Genomic DNA, 25,576 nt, shown 5'->3' with positions numbered 1-25,576 from the left:
AATTTGAATTTCCACAGAGAATAAATAAAATTGACAACAAAGGAATAGAATAGAAAATAATATAATCGAATAGAAAAAAAAATTAGAATTAAAAACCTAAAGAATAGAACAGAAGGAATATAACCATTTCCCAAAAAATTCTAAATAGAATAGAAAAGAATAGATTAGAATAGAATAGAAAATAAAATAATAGAATATAATAGAAAGAATATAACTATCTTCTGAAATTCAGATTTTCAATGGAATAAATTTGAATTAGAATAGAATAGAAAAAAATAAAATGGGAAATAAAAGAATAGAATGACTATAACTATTTTCAAAAATTCTAATTTTGAATAGAAAAGAACATGTTAGAATAGAATAGAAAAGAATAGAAGAGAATAGAAAAGAATAGAATAAAAAGAATATAACCATCTTCTGAAATTCTAATTTTGAATAGAATTCATTTTAATTCGAAATAGAATAGAAAAAAAATAGAATGGAAAATAAAAGAATAGAATAGAAGGACTATAACCATTTTCAAAAATTCCAATTTCGAATAGAAAAGAATAGGTTAGAATAGAATAGAAAAAAATAGACGAGAACAGAAAAGAAAAGAATAGAATAAAAAGAATATAACCATCTTCTGAAATTCTAATTTTGAATAGAATTCATTTTAATTCGAAATAGAATAGAAAAAAATTAGAATGGAAAATAAAATAATAGAATGACTATAATCATTTAAAAAAATTCTGATTTCGAATAGAAAAGAATAGGTTAGAATAGAATAGAAAAGAAAAGAATAAAATAAAAAGAATATAACCATCTTCTGAAATTCTAATTTTGAATAGAATTCATTTAAATTCGAAATAGAATAGAAAAAAAATAGAATGGAAAATAAAAGAATAGAATAGAATGACTATAACCATTTTCAAAAATTCTAATTTTGAATAGAAAAGAATAGGTTAGAATAGAATAGAAAAGAATAGAATAAAAAGAATATAACTATCTTCTGAAATTCTAATTTTGAATAGAATTCATTTTAATTCAAAATAGAATAGAAAAAAAATAGAATGGAAAATAAAAGAATAGAATAGAATGATTATAACCATTTTCAAAAATTTGAATTTCGAATAGAAAAGAATAGGATAGAATAGAATAGAAAAGAATAGAAGAGAGAATAGAATAGAAAAGAATAGAAGAGAACAGAAAAGAAAAGAATAGAATAAAAAGAATATAACCATCTTCTTAAATTCTAATTTTGAATAGAATTCATTTTAATTCGAAATAGAATAGAAAAAAATTAGAATGGAAAATAAAATAATAGAATAGAATGACTATAATCATTTTAAAAAATTCTAATTTCGAATAGAAAAGAATAGGTTAGAATAGAATAGAAAAGAAAAGAATAAAATAAAAAGAATATAACCATCTTCTGAAATTCTAATTTTGAATAGAATTCATTTTAATTCGAAATAGAATAGAAAAAAAATAGAATGGAAAATAAAAGAATAGAATAGAAGGACTATAACCATTTTCAAAAATTCCAATTTCGAATAGAAAAGAATAGGTTAGAATAGAATAGAAAAGAATAGACGAGAACAGAAAAGAAAAGAATAGAATAAAAAGAATATAACCATCTTCTGAAATTCTAATTTGAATAGAATTCATTTTAATTCGAAATAGAATAGAAAAAAATTAGAATGGAAAATAAAATAATAGAATGACTATAATCATTTAAAAAAATTCTGATTTCGAATAGAAAAGAATAGGTTAGAATAGAATAGAAAAGAAAAGAATAAAATAAAAAGAATATAACCATCTTCTGAAATTCTAATTTTGAATAGAATTCATTTAAATTCGAAATAGAATAGAAAAAAAATAGAATGGAAAATAAAAGAATAGAATAGAATGACTATAACCATTTTCAAAAATTCTAATTTTGAATAGAAAAGAATAGGTTAGAATAGAATAGAAAAGAATAGAATAAAAAGAATATAACTATCTTCTGAAATTCTAATTTTGAATAGAATTCATTTTAATTCAAAATAGAATAGAAAAAAAATAGAATGGAAAATAAAAGAATAGAATAGAATGATTATAACCATTTTCAAAAATTTGAATTTCGAATAGAAAAGAATAGGATAGAATAGAATAGAAAAGAATAGAAGAGAGAATAGAATAGAAAAGAATAGAAGAGAACAGAAAAGAAAAGAATAGAATAAAAAGAATATAACCATCTTCTTAAATTCTAATTTTGAATAGAATTCATTTTAATTCGAAATAGAATAGAAAAAAATTAGAATGGAAAATAAAATAATAGAATAGAATGACTATGATCATTTTAAAAAATTCTAATTTCGAATAGAAAAGAATAGGTTAGAATAGAATAGAAAAGAAAAGAATAAAATAAAAAGAATATAACCATCTTCTGAAATTCTAATTTTGAATAGAATTCATTTTAATTTGAAATAGAATAGAAAAAAATAGAATAGAAAATAAAAGAATAGAATAGAATGACTATAACCATTTTCAAAAATTCTAATTTCGAATAGAAAATAAAATAAAAGAATAGCATAGAAAAAAAAAGAACAGAATAGAAAAAGCAATAGAATAGAATGGAATAGAAATAATATAACCATCTTTCAAAATTAAAATTTTGAACAGAATAAATTTGATTTCAAATGGAATTCAAATCAATTAGAATTTTCCGAATATGGTTGAAGTAAGTACACCCCTCAGTGACATTTGTGTAAATCTTTTCTTCTCTCTTTTCATGTGACAACACTGAAGAAATGACACTTGTCTACAATGTAAAGTAGTGAGTGTACAGCTTGTATAACAGTGTAAATTTCCTGTCCCCTCAAAATAACTCAACACACAGCCATTAATGTCTAAACCGCTGGCAACAAAAGTCAGTACACCCCTAAGTGAAAATGTCCAAATTGGGCCCAAAGTGTAAAATATTTTGTGTGGCCGCCATTATTTTCCAGCACAGTGCTGGAATCTACCGAGCGCTGAAACTATACGGCCAGTGCGTGTATTTATGGCAGGGATGCTGGTTCTAGACCGACTGGGTATGCACTGTCCAAAAGAAAAGGAGGATGGTAGCGGAGAAGGGGGCAGGGGAACAAAGGGGGCTTGCAGAATAATTATAACGGGAGGGGCAGCCCTTTGAGATGTTCTTCTGCTGGCTATCGTTGGGACCCTTTAAGAGTGTCGGTGCATTTAACAACAGTCTCAGTTAACCTGCATGCAGTATGGGTACAGTATAGTCTCGGCAAGGTTGATTTGGTTCATCTGCGGTAAAGGTTTGGTATTCTGTGGTATAGGGTTGGTATTCTGTGGTATAGGGTTGGTATTCTGTGGTATAGGGTTGGTATTCTGTGGTATAGGGTTGGTATTCTGTGGTATAGGGTTGGTATTCTGTGGTATAGGGTTGGTATTCTGTGGTATAGGGTTGGTATTCTGTGGTATAGGGTTGGTATTCTGTGGTATAGGGTTGGTATATGTGCAGACTAGGTTTGGAATAAGTTCAGTATACACTGAGTGTTCTGCTCTCAGTGGCTCAGTCCCTGCTAGCAGTATCAGCACTGGGTGAAGAGCCCTCTCACCAGTCCCCGGGATGCTGTCGTGACCTCTTGCTGTAGAAGGGGGGCCCTCTCGGTCTCTCCCTCGAGGGTAGTGGGAAGCAGAGGGTGTGTGGTTGCTCCAGTCTAGTATAGTATGGTCTTCCACTGAGGTCCTCTCTCTCTCTCTCTCACTCCCTCGGTGTCAAGAGGAAGAACTTTCCCAGGCAGTTTAATAAAATTCATCTCTCCGGTCCCTGGCTTGCTTGGTTTTAGCTCTCCACCTGAAGGCCAGAGGAGAATGGAGCAGCATAAAATGAAAATATCAGTAGAGCAGGGCCGGATTAAGAGCACCATGCGCTTGGTGCTGAGGAGTTTGGTGGGCCTTTTACTGGGCACCCTTCTGCTTTCCAAGAGCCTGTGCTGGCATGCGCCCCAAACTCAAAAGTGCGCAGCTGTACAGGCATAACTATAGGGAAGCCTGGCATTTGATTTGCCAAGTTTCTGTAAGGGCCGTGCATAGGCGTGCACTGTGAGCTAAAAGAGTGCAGCTGCGCAGGCCTAACGCTATGGAAGCCCCAGACTTCTGTAAGAGCCATGCATTGGCATGCCCCAGGCTTCTGTAAGAGCCCTGCATTGGCATGCCCCAGGCTTCTGTAAGAGCCCTGCATTGGCGTGCCCCAGGCTTCTGTAAGAGCCCTGCATTGGCGTGCCCCAGGCTTCTGTAAGAGCCCTGCATTGGCATGCCCCAGGCTTCTGTAAGAGCCTTGCATTGGCGTGCCCCAGGCTTCCGTAAGAGCCCTGCATTGGCGTGCCCCAGGCTTCTGTAAGAGCCCTGCATTGGCATGCCCCAGGCTTCCGTAAGAGCCCTGCATTGGCGTGCCCCAGGCTTCTGTAAGAGCCCTGCATTGGCATGCCCCAGGATTCTGTAAGAGCCCTGCATTGGCATGCCCCAGGCTTCCGTAAGAGCCCTGCATTGGCGTGCCCCAGGCTTCTGTAAGAGCCCTGCGTTGGCGTGCCCCAGGCTTCTGTAAGAGCCCTGCATTGGCGTGCCCCAGGCTTCTGTAAGAGCCCTGCATTGGCATGCCCCAGGCTTCTGTAAGAGCCCTGCATTGGCGTGCCCCAGGCTTCTGTAAGAGCCCTGCATTGGCGTGCCCCAGGCTTCTGTAAGAGCCCTGCATTGGCTTGCCCCAGGCTTCTGTAAGAGCCCTGCATTGGCGTGCCCCAGGCTTCTGTAAGAGCCCTGCATTGGCATGCCCCAGGCTTCTGTAAGAGCCCTGCATTGGCGTGCCCCAGGCTTCTGTAAGAGCCCTGCATTGGCATGCCCCAGGCTTCTGTAAGAGCCCTGCATTGGCGTGCCCCAGGCTTCTGTAAGAGCCCTGCATTGGCTTGCCCCAGGCTTCTGTAAGAGCCCTGCATTGGCATGCCCCAGGCTTCTGCAAGAGCCCTGCATTGGCGTGCCCCAGGCTTCTGTAAGAGCCCTGCATTGGCATGCCCCAGGCTTCTGCAAGAGCCCTGCATTGGCATGCCCCAGGCTTCTGCAAGAGCCCTGCATTGGCGTGCCCCAGGCTTCTGTAAGAGACCTGCATTGGCATGCCCCAGGCTTCTGTAAGAGCCCTGCATTGGCGTGCCCCAGGCTTCTGTAAGAGCCCTGCATTGGCGTGCCCCAGGCTTCTGTAAGAGCCCTGCATTGGCATGCCCCAGGCTTCTGTAAGAGCCCTGCATTGGCTTGCCCCAGGCTTCTGTAAGAGCCCTGCATTGGTGTGCCCTAGGCTTCTGTTAGGACTGCTCATGCAGTGCCCATGATCAAGCCCACCACTCTGCCCTGGCGGTGCATGTGGAAAGCAGGATCCGTCAGGGGAGATCTCTTCCCGTTGACCCATTGCTTTCCATGTCCTTTTTGGGTGGCTGGGCCTATATTAAGGTAGGGGCCTGGGGCTGCAGCTCCAATAGCCCCCTTCGTTAATCCAGCCCTGCAGTAGAGGGAGAGAAGAATAAATGGCAATGTCTCCCTCTCCATGTTGCTGTAGACCAGCACCTGGCTACACTAACATATAATATCTCTGAGATTAAAAAAAGTCTAAAATGTAAAAAATGTATTGTATATTTGTTGTTAAAATCCTTATGTAGACCTGGTAAAGATGCTGGAAGCCTGGTGTCTACAATAACGGATTCTGGAGAAACGCGTGAGACGGTGCGGAGAATTGAGGACCATGAAATTGGATAAAACAACAAGTTCTGTTCCGAGGATTCTGTCCATGGGTTATTTATATAAATGGGGATGTCAGAAAGTAAAGTGACCGTGAAGAGGATGATGTAGTACTGTACAAGTAACAGAGAGATAAAATAAAAAGGATCTCCTATTATGATTAGGGATGAGCTGCGTGTTCGAGTCGAACATCAGCTGTTCGCCCATTCTGCGAATTCCGAACGTTATGGGCCGTTCGCGACAAATTCATGTGGTGCTCACGGCCCACAATGCACTGCGATGGCGCAGTGCATTGCTGGCTCATGATTGGCCAAGCATGCACTGTGACCCCGCATGCTTGGCCAATCACAGCGCCGGCAGCGAGGAGAGCCATGATTGGCCACAGGCAGAATGCCTGTGGGCAATCATAGCTCAGGCTGTGTAGTACACGCCCCACACTATATAAGGCTGCCAGCGCAGCGGCCTTGTGTAGTGTGTTGGCGTCTGAAGCAGTTAGTGGGCGTTCTGTGTACCTTCAACACAGTACACACCGATTGTTATCGGCCGATTTTTCGTTCTTGCTCTTCTGTAGTGGTTGTTGTCTGCGTGCCCTGACCGCAGTATACACCGCTATATTCACCTATATAGCTAGCGATATATCTATCTTTTATAATAGAGCTTGCAGTCAGCGGTAGGAGCTTGTGCGTGCTGTCTGCGTGCTCTGAACCCAGTATACACCGCTATATCCACCTACATAGCTCTTCTCTATTTGAGCCATCTGCCATCTGCAGGAGTTATTGGAAGTTGTGTGCCTCCAGCACAATATACACTACCCAATTGCTGTTTTTCCCAACTCCCTTCAGGCCATTACCATGTCTGGAAGGCCAGCAAGGAGAGGCAGACAGGCGCGAGCTGATAAAAGAGGGCAAGCAGGCTCTGTGTCTAGAGACAACAGTGCTGGTCGTGGACGCGGTGCATTGTCATCAGCACGTGGCCATGGGACACGCTTGTCCTTCTTTTCGGCAGCTGGACATGTTGAGCCGCAACATGCCAACGACTTGGTAGAGTGGATGACCAAGCCCTCTTCATCCTCCTCATCCTCTCTCACCCAGTCTCAGGGTACTAGCAAAGCAGCTGCCAACGCATGCTGCCCCTCCTCTCAATGTCATCATCAGTGACTCCCTAGACCCACCACGTCCTCCTGAGGAGTCTCCTGAACTCTTTGAGCACAGTGTTGGGTACATGCTCCAGGAGGATGCCCAGTGTTTTGTAGGCTCTGATGATGATACTCAGCTAGAGGAAGGCAGTAGCGTGAATGCAGAGAGAGGGGATGCTCAAGAAGGACAGCAATCTGGCAGTCATGTTCCACAAGCTGCAGCATACTGCCAGGTTTGCTCCAGCAAGGTAGAGGGAGGGGATGATGAGGGCACTGACTCCACGTGGGTGCCTGGTAGGAGAGAGGAGGAGGAGGAGGCACATGCCCAACGAGGCAGGATGCCCTCCGGGGGCCAGCTTAGGGGCAGCACACCGACTGAATCACAACGCAGAGCTCCGCCTGTGCAGGGCGCTGCCTCTGCACGTTATTCTAAAAGTTCTTTGGTGTGGGCCTTTTTTGAGACGAGTGCATCAGATCGCACCACTGCTATTTGCAACATATGTCTCAAGCGTATCTCATGTGGCCAAAACATCAGCCGCTTGGGCACCACATGCTTGACCAGACATATGTTGACCTGCCATGCAGCTCGTTGGCAAGCGTACCTCAAAGACCCACACCAAAGAACAAAGCGGACCTCTCCTTGCTCCTCATCAGCTGGCATCTCCAACCCCACTAGACCTTCAGTCCTCTCTGAAACCTGCTCTGAGAGGAATGAAGGTGTAGAATTAGGTGTGTCACAGCCAAGTGCTTCCGGGCACTCTGCTAGCAGTACACCCACGTCCGATTATAGCAGGCAAATGTCCCTGCCCCAGCTGCTGGACCGGCGAAAGAAGTTCACTCCCAGCCATCCACATGCCCAGCGGTTGAATGCTAGCTTGGCTAAATTGCTAGCACTTCAACTGCTGCCTTTTCAGTTGGTAGACTCGGCCCCCTTCCGTGAGTTTGTACAATGTGCGGTTCCTCAGTGGCAGGTCCCCAAACGCCACTTTTTCTCACGAAAGGTGATTCCGGCTCTCTACCGGCATGTGGAAGGCAATGTCCTTGCCTCGCTGGACAGGGCGGTCAGCGGTAAGGTGCATATTACCGCTGACTCATGGTCCAGCAGGCATGGACAGGGACGTTACCTGTCTTTCACGGACCATTGGGTCACTCTTCTGGCAGCTGGGAAGGATGTAGGACAAGGTGCAGTAGTGTTGGAGGTTGTTCCGCCACCACGCTTTCAAAATGCTACTATTGGTTGTGACACACCTCTCCTCCACCCCCTCCTCTTCTTCTTCCTCCATGGCCTCTTCCAGTGCTCTGTCCTCCGAACCAGCGGTGCTCCGTAGGCATTCCAGGGGGTACGCAAGTAGGCAGGCAAAACGATGCCATGCCGTGCTTGCGCTGGTTTGTTTGGGGGACAGGAGCCACACTGGGGCGGATGTTTTATCAGCTCTGCAGGGGCAGGCCGAGAGGTGGTTGACGCCACGCCAGCTTAAGCCAGGAATGGTGGTTTGTGACAATGGCACCAACCTCCTCTCCGCCTCCGACAGGGACAACTGACCCATGTGCCCTGTGTAGCTCACGTCCTTAACCTGGTGGTGCAGCAGTTCTTGGGCAGGTACCCGGGCTTACAGGATGTCCTGAAGCAGGCCAGGAAAGTCTGTGTGCATTTCCGCCGATCATTTAATGCCTGTGCTCGGCTGGCTGAGCTCCAAAAGGAGTTGAACCTGCCCAAGAACCGCCTTATATGTGACATGCCCACCAGGTGGAACTCAACGTTGGCCATGCTGCAGCGGCTGCACACGCAGCAGAGGGCCATCAATGAGTACCTGTGCGACTACGGCACCAGGACAGGGTCAGGGGAGCTCGGTTTTTTCTCACCACGCCAGTGGGGCATGATCAGGAATGCATGCACTGTCCTGTCACCATTTGAGGAGGCCACAAGGATGGTGAGCAGTGACAGTGCATGCATCAGTGACATTGTACCTCTTGTCCACCTCTTGGAGCATACGCTGGGTGGAATAATGGACAGGGCACTTGAGGCAGAACAGAGGCAGGAAGAGGAGGACTTCCTTGCCTCTCAAGGCCCCCTTTATCCAGACAGTGTTCCTGCTTTGCCACCCATCACACAGGAAGAGGATGAGGAGGAGGAAGAGGAGGAGGAGGATGATTGTGTCAGCATGGAGGTGGAGGCTGGCACTCAGCATCAGCAGCAGCAGCAGCAGTCTTGTAGGGATGATTTACAGTCCCAAGAAACACGTGGACTTGTACGTGGCTGGGAGGAGGTAGCTGCGGATCATGTTGTCCTTAGTGACCCAGAGGACTCCGGACCGAATGCCTCAGCTAACCTGCGCTGCATGGCCTCCCTGATCCTGCAAAGCCTGCGGAAGGATCCTCGTATTCTTCGGATCAAGGAGAGGGACCATTACTGGCTGGCCACTCTCCTTGATCCACGGTACAAGGGTAAGGTTGCTGACCTTATCTTGCCATCGCAGAGGGAGCAGAGGATGAGACATCTCCGGGAGGCCTTGCAGAAAGGTCTGTGCAACGCGTTCCCAGAGACTGGGAGGTCACAAACTCCTGGTCCTGGACAACGTGTTGCTGAGGCATCGGTCAGAAGGAGCGGTGGAGAAGGTGGCCGTCTGACTGATGCTTTCAGACAATTTTTTAGTCCGCAGCCCCAAGGTATGATCGGTTCCAGCAACCATCGCCAGCGTCTGATTTACATGGTGCAGGAATACCTAGGGGCAAGGTCAGACTTGGACACCTTTCCCACCGAAAATCCTCTGGCTTACTGGGTCTTGAGGATGGATCACTGGCCAGAGCTTGCACAGTATGCAATTGAGCTACTGGCCTGTCCTGCATCCAGCGTTCTTTCGGAACGCACCTTCAGTGCTGCTGGTGGCTTTGTTACCGATCACAGGGTGCGCCTGTCCACCGAATCAGTTGATCGACTGACCTTCATCAAGATGAATCAGTCTTGGATCACCCACAGCTACCAAGCACCTGAAGCTGATGTAACCAAATAATTTTTTTTGAAATATCACATCCCTTCAAGACTGCCTATGCTGATGCTGAGTGACTGTCCTGTTATGTTGATTGTCTATCCTCTTCTTCCTCCGCTGATATGTTGGAAGAACATTTCTGGTTCTGGGTGATGCCATCAGCCCAGTTTTTCTGCCCCTGTTTAACAAAGGCGTTTAATTACAATTTTTGATGCAATGCTTTGCAGCAGGGCTAATTCCTGCACTAAAACTAGAGTATATGGGAGAGGTTGCAGTGTGGTGGCACCAGCACCAGTGCCTAAGGCCCAATTTTTCTGCCCCTGTTTAACAGGGGCGTTTAATTACAATTTTTGATGCAATGCTTTGCAGCAGGGCTAATTCCTGCAATAAAACTAGAGTATATGGGAGAGGTTGCAGTGTGGTGGCACCAGCACCAGTGCCTAAGGCCCAATTTTTCTGCCCCTGTTTAACAGGGGCGTTTAATTACAATTTTTGATGCAATGCTTTGCAGCAGGGCTAATTCCTGCACTAAAACTAGAGTATATGGGAGAGATTGCAGTGTGATGGCACCAGCACCAGTGCCTAAGGCCCAATTTTTCTGCCCCTGTTTAACAGGGGCGTTTAATTACAATTTTTGATGCAATGCTTTGCAGCAGGGCTAATTCCTGCAATAAAACTAGAGTATATGGGAGAGGTTGCAGTGTGGTGGCACCAGCACCAGTGCCTAAGGCCCAATTTTTCTGCCCCTGTTTAACAGGGGCGTTTAATTACAATTTTTGATGCAATGCTTTGCAGCAGGGCTAATTCCTGCAATAAAACTAGAGTATATGGGAGAGGTTGCAGTGTGGTGGCACCAGCACCAGTGCCTAAGGCCCAATTTTTCTGCCCCTGTTTAACAGGGACATGTAATTACAATTCTTGATATAATATTTCACAGGAGGGCCCCTTCCTGTGCCCATCCAGAGTAACTGTGAGGACTTATAGTGTTGTGGCACCAGCACCACAACCACCAAAGGTCAATTTTTCTACCACTGTTCAACAATGGCATGTAATTACAATTCTTGATATAATCGTTCACAGCAGGGCGCTCCAGCGCCCACCAAGAGTCACTTTGAGGGCTTACAATGTTGTGGCAACACCAACACCTTGTTCCGCCATTTCTGCAGAGCATATAGGGCAGGCCCCTACTTTCAAACATCCAACTTACAAACATCTCCTACTTGCAAACGGAAGGAGACAACAGCAAGTGAGATGAAAAAAGATGGACGACAAAACAAATTATACAGGGGTGATAACCCTTCCCTATGTTTTCCAAAAAGCTTAAAAATCGTTTTTTTGACTGGAGCTACACTTTAAAAATGTACCAGTTGAAAATTACAAACAGATTCAACTTAACACAACAAACCTACACAGTCCCTGTCTTGTTTGCACCGCCTGTATACTGCTGTTCTGAGTATATAGGGCCTGGGGGCCACACGTATTTCCTTTTTTTAATATGGGTACGGGGTTCCCCTTAATATCCGTACAAGACCCAAAGGGGCTGGTAATGGGCAGGGAGGGCTACCCATGCCATTTTTCTGAATGATTTTCAACAATATTGCAGGAACCAGATATAACATTAAAACCGCAAGCAGTTTTAAATGACTTTTTTTCCGTTAAATGTCATTTTGTGCAGGGACTGTTCTAAACACGGGAAACACGTGGCACTTCACAGGCATACTACAGACACCCCCCAGGCACCATATTTAAAGGAATATTTTACTTTTTTTTTCACTTTAATCGTCATTAAAATCAGTGCTCCCGCCAAAACGGCCATTTTTAAAAACATTTTAGGCATTGACCCATGTCCCCTGGGGCAGGAGCCAGGTCCCCAAACTCTTTTTAGGACAGTATCTTGCATATTAGCCGTTAAAATTAGCACTTTTAATTTCGAACGTTCGAGTCCCATAGACTTCAATGGGGCTCTAACATTCGTACGAATTTGGGGTCCGTTTGAAAGTTCTGGTGCGAACCGAACCGGGGGGTGTTCGGCTCATCCCTAATTATGATACATGAAGTCAGAGATTCAGGCAGTTGGGACAGAAGAGTGATGGAAGAGAACCTCTGTGTGCCCACCAGACCATGGAGGACTTCCGCTCATACACCTGACTGCGCCATCAATGGACAACGTTTTACCAGCCGGCATCTCTTATATTGCAGAAGGTCACCGGCGCATTCTTCTGCTACTTTGTAACACGTTCGGATTATTAGCCCTTGTACACACGGGTCGGACATTCCGACAACAAAATCCATCGGATTTTGTCCAACGGATTTTGTCCGAAACTGGTGTTGCATACACACGGTCGGACAGAGTTGTCGGAATATCCGATCGTACGTAACGTGATGACGTTATTTCGTTACGATGGGACTACGTTCAGGCTAGTAGCCAATAGCTTTGGTCTAGGAATTTGATCTGAGCATGTGTGGCACTTTGTCCGATCGGAATTCTCTACAAACGATCGGACAAAGTCCGATCGGATCATGTTGTGGGAAAATTTTATAGCCCAGCTCTAAAACTTTGTCCGTCTGATATTCCGATGGAAACAGTCTGATGGAGCCCACACATGGTCGGATTATCCGATAACGCGGTCCGATCGGACATTTTCCGTCGGAATGTCCGACCGTGTGTACAAGGGCTTAGACATCATGTGCCATGACAAGGTTCAAATGTTGCAGCTACTATTTCCCCCCCCCCCCAAAATCTGTTATATTAACCACTTAAGCCCCGGGCCATCTGGCTGGCCAAAGACCAGAGCGTTTTTTTGCCATTCGGCACTGCGTCACTTTAACTGACAATTTCATGGTCGTGCGACGTGGCTCCCAAACAAAATTGACGTCTTTTTTCCCCCACAAATAGAGATTTCTTTTGGTGGTATTTGATCATCTCTGCGCTTTTCATTTTTTGCACTATAAACAAAAAAATAGCGACAATTTAGAAAAAAATTGCATTATTTTTTACTATAATAAATATCCCCCAAAAATATATAACATTTTTTTCCCCCTCAGTTTAGGCCGATACGTATTCTTCTACATATGCTTGGTTAAAAAAAATCGCAAGGAGCGTTTATTGATTGGTTTGGGCAAAAGTTATAGCGTTTACAAAATAGGGGATAGTTTTATGGCATTTTTATGAATTTTTTTTTATCTAGTAATGGCGGCGATCAGCGATTTTTATCATGAATGCGACATTATGGCGGACAGATCGGATACTTTTGGAGCGATTTCACATTTATACAGCGATCAGTGCGATTAAAAATGCATTGATTCCTGTGTAAATGTGACTGGCAGTGAAGGAGTTAACCACTAGGTGGCGCTGTAGGGGTTAAGTGTGTCCTAGGGAGTGATTCTAACTTTTGGGGGGAGGGGCTGTGTGTGACACGACACTGATCACCGCTCCTGTGCACAGGGAGCTGTGATCAGTGTGCTGTCACTAGGCAGAACGGGGAGATGCTTGTTTACATCAGCATTTTCCCGTTCTTCCTCCCCGTGAGACATTCTCGGGTATCCCCGCGGACATCGCGTCCGTGGGACCTACGATTGCGATCATGAAGCTCCCGGCGGGCGTGCGACGCCCATAGACCGCCTCACGTACAGGTACGTGATTCTGCCTGTATGTGCCCTTCTGCCGCGGTATATCTGCATGAGGCGTTCGGGAAGCGGTTACGTTCTATCAGGGGTCGGCAAGAGGTGGCACGCAGCCACACTTACGATGGCACACAAAGTGAAACTTGGGAGACCCATCTCTCACATAACAAAGCCGTCAGGTGTTCCGTCAGATTAGGTGAGCCGTCAAAACTTGAAATTATGTTTTGCCACGGCCATCTTGGTACACCCCACACTCAGCCACACTAAGCCTGCAGTCTGAAGTCACCAAGTGGACATATTTTTACACCCACCGAAGGGCTTGGATTTCACACTTATTTTTATTATCACTAAACTGAGATTATACAGTAAAACCTCGGTCTGATAGTAACTTGGTTTGAGAGCGTTTTTTAAGACAAGCAACATTTTTAAATACATTTTGACTTGATATACAAGTAGCGTCACGTCACAACAGAGTATAAAAGAGAAGAGAGGCGCCTCTAAGTGTAGCAATATGGTTACATTTAATGACCTTTGCTACCATCCCGGACTATGCCTCCTGCCCTGTCTGCTGTGATCCGCCTAGGTGCCTACCTGCTCTACCCAGTCTACTGTATCTGCCTGTAGTAGTTGCTCCAGCTTGCTGTACTTACCTGCTGTATCCACCTGCAGAGACACATCCACACCTATATCTCTCATATCGCTCATCTGCGGCACAGCCGGCAATCCCTACTTTTTTGGGCTTCATGTTCCCTGTTTTCACCTTCAGGGACATCAAGCACCAAGCGACGCCCCCCCTATCAATGCTGCCGCCTTCTCTATCCATGCGCCTGGCCCCTTTCAGGACATCGGGCACATGAATTCCTATGGAGGGGGTGTGTTTTTTTGAAGCGCTGATTAGAGCCAGAGGCCTCAAAATAGGGTGGTCTCGGGATGCAGAGCACTGCATCCCGAGCCCTCCCAGGTGTGTTGCAACAGCGAATGAATATTCGCTGTTGCAACACTGATTCTCCTCCCAGCCAATTGGGAAGAGGGTCTGATACCCATCACCCGATTGGCTGAAAGGACAGGCAATCCTATTGGATGCCTAGGAGAAGAAGGGAGCCGCATAGAAGACACAGGAGCCCGTCTGCCATCCATAGAAGCCCGCTGCCACCAGAGCCTGCAACCTGCCGAGGTCCCCAACCCTCTGAAGCCTGCAATCTGCCACTGCCTGCCTAAGCCCGCCACTTCTTGCCGGGGCCTGCTGGAGTTCTAAGATGCCACCGACCGATGGGGAGGGGTGTTGTTTGACGCCCCCCCCCCCATAAAAAACACCAGCCGTCACTGTCCAGCACTCAGCCGCAAGGAGAGCCCTTTCAGCATTTCGGCTTCGGGTGGTGTGCTGAAGGATTGAGTTACATAGCAGCTGTCAGCTTGTCCTTGCTCCCATGTGGCTGGACCTTGTCTGGGCAGAGCTCTCTTGAACTTGATTGATACGCCCAACTTTTTATTTAAAAGTTCAAATCAGTATTTTTTGCTTGAAAATGACTTAGAACCCCCAAACATTATATATTTTTTTGCAGCAGAGACCCTAGAGAATAAAATGGCAATCGATGCAATATTTTATGTCACACTGTATTTGCACAGCTGTCTTTAAAAATGCCCCTCTACATAATATTTACCCTGATTTTTTATTTTTTTTGTATAATGTGAAAGATGATGTTACACCGAGTACATAGAGACCTAACACGCCATGCTTTAAAATTGCGCACGCTCGTGGAATGGCGGAAAACTACGGTACTTAAAAGTCTCCATAGACGACGCGTTACTTTTTTTTTTTTACAGGTTACCAGTTCAGAATTACAAAAGAGGTTTAGTGCTAGAATTATTGCTCTCACTCTAACGTTCGCGGCAATACCTCACATGTGTGGTTTGAACGCCGTTTACATATGCTTTGCATGACTTAGGTAAACGTTCGCTTCTAAGCGTGAGCATGGAGGGATGGGCTCTTAAAAAAAAAATCTTATTTATTTTAATTTTTATTTTTACACTGTCCCTTTATTTTTATTTTTATCACTTTTATTACTATTACAAGGAATATAAACCTCCCTTGTAATGTAAATAAGGATGACAGGTCCTCTTTATGGAGAGATGACCCCGCGAGATGAGAAAAAGACCCCAAATCTCTCATTTACCTTTAAAAGTAATTTATTAAAAAAAATTTTTAACTTCGCTTTAAAAAATAAATAAATAAATAAATAAAATACTATGGCCTGAAAACTGTTAGTGACATCAGACGTCGCTCCGGTCCTCCAAGGGCGTATAAAAATGAGTGGTGGCCATCTTGGCCCCAGCTAAAGGCCGCATCGGATCGCTCCCGGGCTTTACCGGTCCATTAGGTAAAGTGATCCCGCCTCTAATCCGCCCACAAGACCTCTTTTATCTGACAGAGAATCGGCCATAGTAAAGAACAATATCGGGGTTTATGGCGGCAACCCCCGATATTTAACGTCAAAGTAATGACGTATTTTTGCTACGGGTTGGTCGGCAAGAAAGCCAGGCATTCCTCAGGAGCCAACATTGAAACCGTTAACCACTTACCCACCGGGCACTTTCACCCCCCTTCCTGCTGTCACTCTTTGAATGACAATTGTGCGGTCGTGCAACACTGTACACATATGACATTTTTCTCACATAAATAGAACTTTCTTTAGGTGGTATTTCATCGCTACTGGGTTTTTTTTTTTAATGTTTTAATAAACAAATAAAAAAAGAAGCTTCCTTCGTACACATGGAGTCGCCATCTCAGCGCTTTCATCTAGCCACGTCCCGACACGTTTCGTCACGGGGGACGAACCGCGTCAAAATGTGCCTACATGGCAACGCTGAGGCGGTGACTCCAAGTGTACGAAGGAAGCTATAGGGAGATCGCAACCCCCGAGTCACCTGGCAAGTTTGGAATCTTAACAAGGCGATTTTGAATCTTTTATAATGTAAGTGCGTTACTTTTCATAAACCGAATACCTTAAAGTGTTTTTACGCTATTGGAGGCTCCGCCTCCATTTCTGTCCCCACATGTGGAGAGGGTCTTTATTAACCTGGGTTGGAGATTGGGGTGTAAAAGTGGCTCCTCAATAACATGTAACGAGGCGACATTTGCCGAGTGAATTGGCAGCGGCATCTGGCGAGCTTTATTCTTATGGGCGTGGATTTGGCGCGCATCATTTTGGTGAAAGATTTTGGTGGATCAACGAGATTTTGTTTCACAATATTTTTCATAATTTTAAGTTGGACTGTATTACCGTATTGATTGGCATATGTCGGAGCATACGTATTTTTTGGATATGCCATATGGACACTTTTCATTGTGTATGGGTGGTTTATGTTGATCATTTCACTATGTTAATATTTAGGAGTTTTGTGAATGAATTTAGTTCGCTACTCTGGAATTATTTGTCTCTCGCTCTTTTTTTACATTGACATTTGTTTCTCCTCATTTGCATTTTTCATACTTTGTTGTAAAGTTTAGCAAACAGGTAATTTCTCCCCTTCATTGAAGTGTGCTGATGAGGCTACACTGATGGGCACTGATGAGATGGCACTGATGGGAACTGATAGGCAGCACTGATGGGAACTGATAGGTGGCACTGCTGGGCACTGATGAGATGGCACTGATGGGAACTGATAGGCAGCACTGATGGGAACTGATAGGTGGCACTGATGGGCACTGACAAGGTGGCACTGATGAGACTGCACTGATAGGCAGCACTGATAGGTGACACTGACGAGGAGGCACTGATGGGAACTTATAGGTGGCACTGAAGAGGTGACACTGGTGGGCACCGATGGGAACTGATAGGTGGCACTGATGAGGTGCTGCACTGATAGTCAGCACTGATAGGTGACACTGACGAGGAGGCACTGATGGGCCCCGATGGGAACTTATAGGTGGCACAGATGAGGTGACACTGGTGGGCACTGATGGGAACTGATAGGTGGCACTGAAGAGGTGGCACTGGTGGGCACTGAGGCTACACTGATAGGTGACACTGACAAGGAGGCACTGATTGGCAGCTCTGATGGGCACTGATAGGTGGCACTGATGGGAAATGATAGGTAGCACTGATGGGCACTAATGGAGGTAGCACTGGTGGGCACTGATGAGGCTGCACTTATAAGCAGCACTGATAGGTGACACTGAAGAGGAGGCACTTATGGGCACTGATTGGAAATTATAGGTGGCACTGATGAGGGAGCACTGGTGGACACTGAGGCTGCACTGATAGGTGACACTGACAAGGAGGTACTGATTGGCAGCACAGATGGGCACTGATAGGTGGCACTGATAAACGATGAGTGGCAGCACTGGTGGGCACTGATTGGCAGCACTCATAGGCACTGGTTGGCAGCACTGGTGGGCACTGTTGGGACTGCACTGATAATCAGTGCCCTGATGGTCAGTGCCACTGTCCCTTTAACACAAGACAGTTATCGGCTCTCCTCTCCAAATGCTGTCAGCGTGAGGAAAGAAAAGCCAATAACCGGCTTGTGTTTACATTCGTGATCAGCTGTCATTGGACAGCTGATCACATGGTAAAGTGCCCATGTGATTGGCCCTTTACCCCCCATCTGTCTGAATGGGGCATTCCATGGGCGCCCTCCTGGCAAACTAAGCCCCTGCTGTAGCCGTCTTTCAGCTATAGTGTGGGTAGGGTTACCACCCGTCCGGGATTCACCCGGACAATCCAGGTTTTGAATCATGTGTTCGGGTTTCAGTCCACCTGAAACCCGGACACATTATTCAGACAGGAATGTGGCTTTTAACAGGGCCTTACAGGAGGGGGAGGGGGGCACTATGTTCACCGCATTACTATTCTCTTTGGAGTGCCCAAAAAAGGTGTCCCAGGTCTGTTACAATCCCATAGTGTATTGTATACTAAAACAAATAAAAAAAAATAAAAATATAACTTTGTGCCTCTAAAGTGTTCGGTTTTGGCTGGAAGAAAAAGTGGCAAAAAGTAAAAAATGCTTCCTGTCAGTAAAGTTTGTCGGATTTCCTCTCTATCTTTTAGTGGAAGATCCTTGTAGTGGTTGTAACTGTCTGAGTGGCGGTGGGAAGATCGCGGCCAAACGTACAGTTTGCGTCACTCTGCGGCATTGGGGAAGGTCGTTGTGGATTGAAGGCTGTGTGCTTCCTCATCCTGACAATGCTGAATCGTATCCATTTTTAATGAATTCCCCGATGCCTCTCCTGTCTGCACACATTTACTGACGTGTGGAAGTGTCAGGATTCTGACTCACCAAGTTGTCACTGCGAAGAGTCCCGGCGTGACCCGGACAGAAGACGTGATTGAGCCGGGCAGAGCGGAGACTTCAAGGTGACCCAGCCGGCAGAGGTGGGAAAGAAAGTCATGCCGGCCTTTTCATTGCTTCGATTAACTCCTTGGAACCGAGCGGCCGCATAGTTACATGCAATCGCGTCAAGAGTGTTGTGCTGAGAGTGCGTGCCCGGCGCGCTCCCAACACAGTTACCGTCGGCTTACTGAAAGATTCAGAAAAAGCGCAGGGGCGTGCGCTCGGCACAGCGCTACTGGTTTTCCGATCATGTGACTACCGTGGTAGCCAATCACAGAGATAACTCCTTGGAACCAAACGGCTGCATATTTCCGTGCAATCGTGCCAAGCGTGCTGTGCCGAGAGTGCACGCCGGCGCGCTCCCAACACAGTTACAGGCGGCTTACTGAAAGATCCAGAAAAATCGCAGGGCGCGCTCTCGGTGCAGCGCTACTGGTTTTCCAATCATGTGACTACCGTGGTAGCCAATCACGGAGGTAACTCCTTGGAACCAAACGGCCGCATATTTACACGCAATCGCACCAAGCGTGCTGTGCCGAGAGTGCGCGCACGGCGCGCTCCCAACGCAGTTACTGGCGGGCTTACTGAAAGATCCAGAAAAATCGCAGGGCGCTCTCTCGGCGCAGCGCTACTGGTTTTTCTATTATGTGACTACTGTAGTAGCCAATCACGGAGGTAACTCCTTGGAACCAAGCGGTCGCATATTTACGCGCAATCGCGCCAATCGTGCTTTGCTGAGGGTGCACGCCCAGCGCGCTCCCAGCACAGTTACCGGCGGCTTACTGAAATATCCAGAAAAAGCAAAGGGGCGCGCTCTCGGCGCAGCGCTACTGGTTTTCCGATCATGTGACTACCGTGGCAGCCATCACGGTGGTCACGTGACAGTAAGCCCCCGCCTCCCAGCATTTTAGACCTTTTAAAGGGCCGGCATGCACCGGTTCTAAGGGGGTTAAAGGGGAACTCCACTTTTCGTGATGAAAAAAATATCCAATAAAAATAACATGGGAAAGAAAGTCATGCCGGCCTTTCCAGTGCTCTGATTAACTCCTTGGAACCGAGCGGCCGCATATTTACGTGCAATCGCGCCAAGCGTGTTGTGCTGAGAGTGCGCGCCCAGCGCGCTCCCAACACAGTTACCGTCGGCTTACTTAAAGATTCAGAAAAAGCGCAGGGGCGTGCGCTCGGCACAGCGCTACTGGTTTTCCGATCATGTGACTACCGTGGTAGCCAATCACAGAGATAACTCCTTGGAACTAAGTGGCTGCATATTTCCGTGCAATCGTGCCAAGCGTGCTGTGCCGAGAGTGCACGCCAGCGCGCTCCCAACACAGTTACAGGCGGCTTACTGAAAGATCCAGAAAAATCGCAGGGCGCGCTCTCGGTGCAGCGCTACTGGTTTTCCGATCATGTGACTACCGTGGTAGTCAATCATGGAGGTAATTCCTTGGAACCGAGCGGCTGCATATTTCCGTGCAATCGCGCCAAGCGTGCTGTGCCGAGAGTGCGCGCACGGCTCGCTCCCAACACAGTTACCGGCAGCTTGCTGAAAGATCCAGAAAAAACGCAGGGGTGTACTCTCGGCGCAGCGCTACTGGTTTTCCGATCATTTGACTACCGTGGCAGCCAATCACGGAGGTAACTCCTTGGAACCAAGCGGTCGCATAGGGATCCCTGGTTGTCACCAAAACAAGTGTCCCCCATTGGAAGAATTCCCCCTCTATTACTTTTCTGGGGGGCAACCCAACAATTGCGATTTTCTTTTACTTTCACCTTCAGTGAAAATGATAAACAGGGAAAATAAAGAGGGTGAATCTCCCTAATGGCCATACCTCCCAACTTTCTGAGATGGGAATGAGGGACATCCTATCAGCAAAAGTATGCAGGCATAGGACACACCCCTTGTCACGCCCCCTTAAAGGAGAATTGTACAAAAAAAAAAAAAAGATTTGTTAAACCCACAAGTGCATTTTATATACATCTTTAACCACTTCGGCCCCGGACCATTTTGCTGGCCAAAGACCAGAGCGTTTTTTTTGCGATTCGGCACTGCGTCATTTTAACTGACAATTGCGCGGTCGTGCGACGTGGCTCCCAAACAAAATTGATGTCCTTTTTTCCCCACAAATAGAGCTTTCTTTTGGCGGTATTTTATTGCCTCTGCGTTTTTTATTTTTTGTGCTATAAACAAAAAAGATAGCGACAATTTTGGAAAAAAAACGCTTTATTTTTTACTTTTTGCTATAATAAATATCCCCCAAAAATATATTAAAAAAATATTTTTTTTTCCTCAGTTTAGGCCGATACGTATTCTTCTACATATTTTTGTTAAAAAAATTGCAGTAAGCGATTATTGATTGGTTTGCGCAATAGTTATAGAGTCTACAAAATAGGGGATCGTTTTATGGCATTTTTAGTATTATTATTTTTTTTTTATTAGTAATGGTGGTGCTCTGCGATTTTTATCAGGACTGCGACATTATGGCGGACACATCGGGCACTTTTCACACTATTTTGGGACCATTGTCATTTATACAGCAATCAGTGCTATAAAAAAAGCACTGATTGCTGTGTAAATGGCACTGGCAGGGAAGGGTTTGACCACTAAGGGGCGATCAAGGGGTTACGTGTGTCCTAGAGAGTGATTCTAACTGTGGGGGGGGGGGAGGGGCTTCAACTGACATGACAGCGATCACCGCTCCCGATGACAGGGAGCAGTGATCTCTGTCATGACACAAGGCACGACATGACGAGGCCTTGTTTACATAGGCACTTCCCAGTTTTGCGGCTCCGTGACACGATCGCCGGGAGACTGGCAGACATCGAGTCCCCCGGTCCCGCGGGTTCGGTCACGCTGTAGGTCGGCGGGCACGCGCCTGCTATCTCCGCCTCTTAAAGGGGACGTACAGGTACGCCCATTTGCCCACCGCTGCCATTGTGCCGACGTATATCGGGGTGCGGCGGTTGGTAAGTGGCTAATGATATGCACATTTTTTGAGAAGCACCTGTTTATTAAAGCTAATATTAGGCAACACTTAACAATAGGGATGGCGGGCAACTATCACCATTTTATTCTCCATGGTCTCTGCTTTCAGAAAATATATATTTGGGGGTAATTTCTAGCAAAAAAATATGCAGAATTTACATATCTGCAAGAATCTAAACAATGTCGCAGGTCTACGAGTGATTAAAGGATCTCTCGGACTTGGGTCCTCGCTGTCCATTATTTTATTTTTTTACAACTGTATCCTCCTCCCCTCCTCCCCTCCTCCTGCGTCTGCATCTGTATATCTCGCTCCCCTTCAGCTTTACTGATAGAGACCCCTGGCTGAGTCATTGCCATCTTCCATGTGATAGCAAAGAACGGTCCAGCATACAACTCAGCCGGGGGGGCCGGGAACCAATACACACCTGCGGTGACGTCAGCCAGAAGGCTGGGGGGGGGGGGGCTTCAAGCTGTCTAGCCTGTAGATTTGCCCCAGGGTGGGCACACAGCTGGTTGTGTTTGTGAAGAGATGAGCTTGCAGTGGCATTTCATGTCCTGAAACCAGCAATTATTTCCCCCATCCAATTGCATTCTATAATTCCGATTTCTAACTGGGGGACAGCTGAGATAATTGTATCGGGAAAGTATCATTCCGATTTCCTCTACAAACATCACTTGTGATGGAGGCAGAGCTACAGTATCTCACAAAAGTCAGTACACCCCTCCCATTTGTGTAAATCTTTTCTTCTATCTTTTCATGTGACAACACTGAAGAAATGACACTTGTCTACAATGTAAAGTAGTGAGTGTACAGCTTGTATAACAGTGTAAATTTCCTGTCCCCTCAAAATAACTCAACACACAGCCATTCATGTCTAAACCGCTGGCAACAAAAGTCAGTACACCCCCTAAGTGAAAATCTCCAAATTGGGCCCAATGTGACTCGTTAGTGTTACAAGGTCTCAGGTGTGAATGGGGAGCAGGTGTGTTAAATTTGGTGTTATCGCTCTCACTCTCTCATACTGGTCACTGGAAGTTCAACATGGCACCTCATGGTAAAGAACTCTCTGAGGATCTGAAAAAAAGAATTGTTGCTCTACATAAAGATGGCCTAGGCTATAAGAAGATTGCCAAGACCCTGAAACTGAGCTGCAGCACAGTGGCCAAGACCATACAGCGGTATAACAGGACGGGTTCCACTCAGAACAGGCCTCGCCATGGTCCACCAAAGAAGTTGAGGTCATGTGCTCAGCGTCATATCCAGAGGTTGTCTTTGGGAAATAGACGTATGAGTGCTGCCAGCATTGCTGCAGAGGTTGTAGGGGTGGGGGGTCAGCATGTCAGTTCTCAGACCATACGCCGCACACTGCATCAAATTGGTCTGCATGGCGGTCATCCCAGAAGGAAGCCTCTTCTAAAGATGATGGACAAGAAAGACCACAAACAGTTTGCTGAAGACAAGCAGAATAAGGAGATGGATTACTGGAACCACGTCCTGTGGTCTGATGAGACCAAGATAAACGTATTTGGTGTCAGATGGTGACAAGCGTGTGTGGGGGCAACCAGGTGAGGAGGACAAAGACAAGTGTGTCTTGTCTACAGTCAGGCATGGTGGTGGGGGTGTCATGGTCTGGGGCTACATGAGTGCTGCTGGCACTGGGGGGGCTACAGATCATTGAGGGGACTATGAATGCCAACATGTACTGTGACATACTGAAGCAGAGCATGATCCCCTCCCTTCAGAGACTGGGCCGCAGGGCAGTATTCCAACATGATAACCACCCCAAACACACCTCCAAGACCACCACTGCCTTGCTAAAGAAGATGAGGGTAAAGGTGATGGACTGGCCAAGCATGTCTCCAGACCTAAATCCTATTGATCATCTTTGGGACATCCTCAAATGGAAGGTGGAGGAGCTCAAGGTCTCCAACATCCACCAGCTCCGTGATGTCATCATGGAGGAGGGGAAGAGGACTCCAGTGGTGACCTGTGAAGCTCTGGTGACCTCCATGCCCAAGAGGGTTAAGGCAGTGCTGGAAAATAATGGCGGCCACACAAAATATTGACACTTTGGGCCCCAATATGGACATTTTCACTTAGGGGTGTACTGACTTTTGTTGCCAGCGGTTTAGACATTAATGGCTGTGTGTTGAGTTATTTTGAGGGGACGGCAAATTTACACCGTTATACAAGCTGTACACTCACTACTTTACATTGTAGACAAGTGTCATTTCTTCAGTGTTGTCACATGAAAAGAGAGAAGAAAAGATTTGCACAAATGTGACTGAGGGGTGTACTTACTTTTGTGAGCTACTGTGTGTACATTGTGAGTAGGGTAAGCCTAGACTAGAATTGCTACGCTGAGTAAAGGTGGGGGCATGGAACGCTCAACTGCTTCCAAAGAAGGGCCTTCAAAAACAGTCTGAGAGCCACTGGCCAATTTAAAACTTTTTTGGGGCTGACTGAGGAAGTGTCAGATCTTGTCTGGTTTCTATTGCTGAGTCCCCACTTCCTCCTATTATCTGTTATTGATATATATATCGGGGAGGCACATGCACTCTTTAACTCCAGCATTCTCAACCAGGGTTCCTCCATAAATTACCAGGGGTTCCTTGTGTTGTGTCTTATGCCCTTCCCATCTGGGGGTGCCTGAACTAAACTTAGCAGAGCAAGCAGCATTATGCCAATGCAGTGGCTGCCTGTCCATTGGGGGCGAACGGGCGCCGCCCAACCCCCCCAACCCCCTCCGGGCAGTCACAAAAAAAAAATGTAAGAATTTTTATTTTTTAAACTGGCCCTTTAAAAAAAAAATACAAAAAAAGGTCCTTAAGTGTTCAGACGCCGGACGCAGTGCACTATGGGAAGCGCCACATCTATGCAATCACAAGATTGCAGAAGCGGCACTTCACATGCGGGCTTTTGTCCCACCTTGCGGCGCATTCCGAAGCACTGAGTAGCTTCCGCCCAGCACTGGTAGTATCTATTACTACGGCCTTGCGGATTGATTGACATCTGAGTTAGATGTCACTTCCTGTTTTCTCTCTCCCATTGCGCCCGAGAGAGAGAAAACCGGAAGTATGAGGAGAGGACAACACAGCAAGGTAAGTACCACTGTGCTCCCCCGGAGAAGAGGGGGAGGGGGATTTGATGTGACACAGGCTGCATTTGGTTTGACACAGGCTGCATTTTGTGGGGGAAAAAAGGACATCAATTTTATTTGTGTACAGCGTTGCACGACCGCGCAATTGTTAGTTAAAGCGACCCAGTGCCGTATCGCAAAAACAAAAATGAAGGGGGTTAAATCTTCCGGGAACTGAAGTGGTTAACCGCTTGCCGACCAGCTGCCGTTACAGTTATGCTGCGGCAGAATGGCACAGGCAGGTGAGTCGCCGTCAGGTTACGTTGGCTCCTAAGGCGGCCACTAGGAGGCGCCCGCTGCTCGCCCCCCGGAGCAGATGCGAGTGCCCGGTGGGTGCGATGACCGCCAGGCTCCCGCGATCACTCGTAACACGGTAACATGGTGAGAACCGGGATGTGTGTGTGTAAGCACACCTATGTACTTGGTGGTTGTGGTACTCAGTTACTTGGGCAACCGCAGTCCATTCTCAATAATGTGTGCAGGTTTCAGGAGGTCTGGAACCCGGACGCACAATTCCAAACCTGGACCGTCCAGGCAAATCCCGGACGGGTGGCAGCCCTAGTTAGAACATGGTAGGTACAGAATGATCCTCCTTGTCTCTGGCGGCTGGTTCAGG

This window comes from Lithobates pipiens, unplaced genomic scaffold (genome assembly GCF_037356315.1).
Source record: "Lithobates pipiens isolate NorthernLeopardFrog02 unplaced genomic scaffold, aLitPip1_a1.2 Scaffold_8, whole genome shotgun sequence".
NCBI lineage: Eukaryota > Metazoa > Chordata > Amphibia > Anura > Ranidae > Lithobates > Lithobates pipiens.
Note: the sequence above shows the minus strand (reverse complement) of the source record.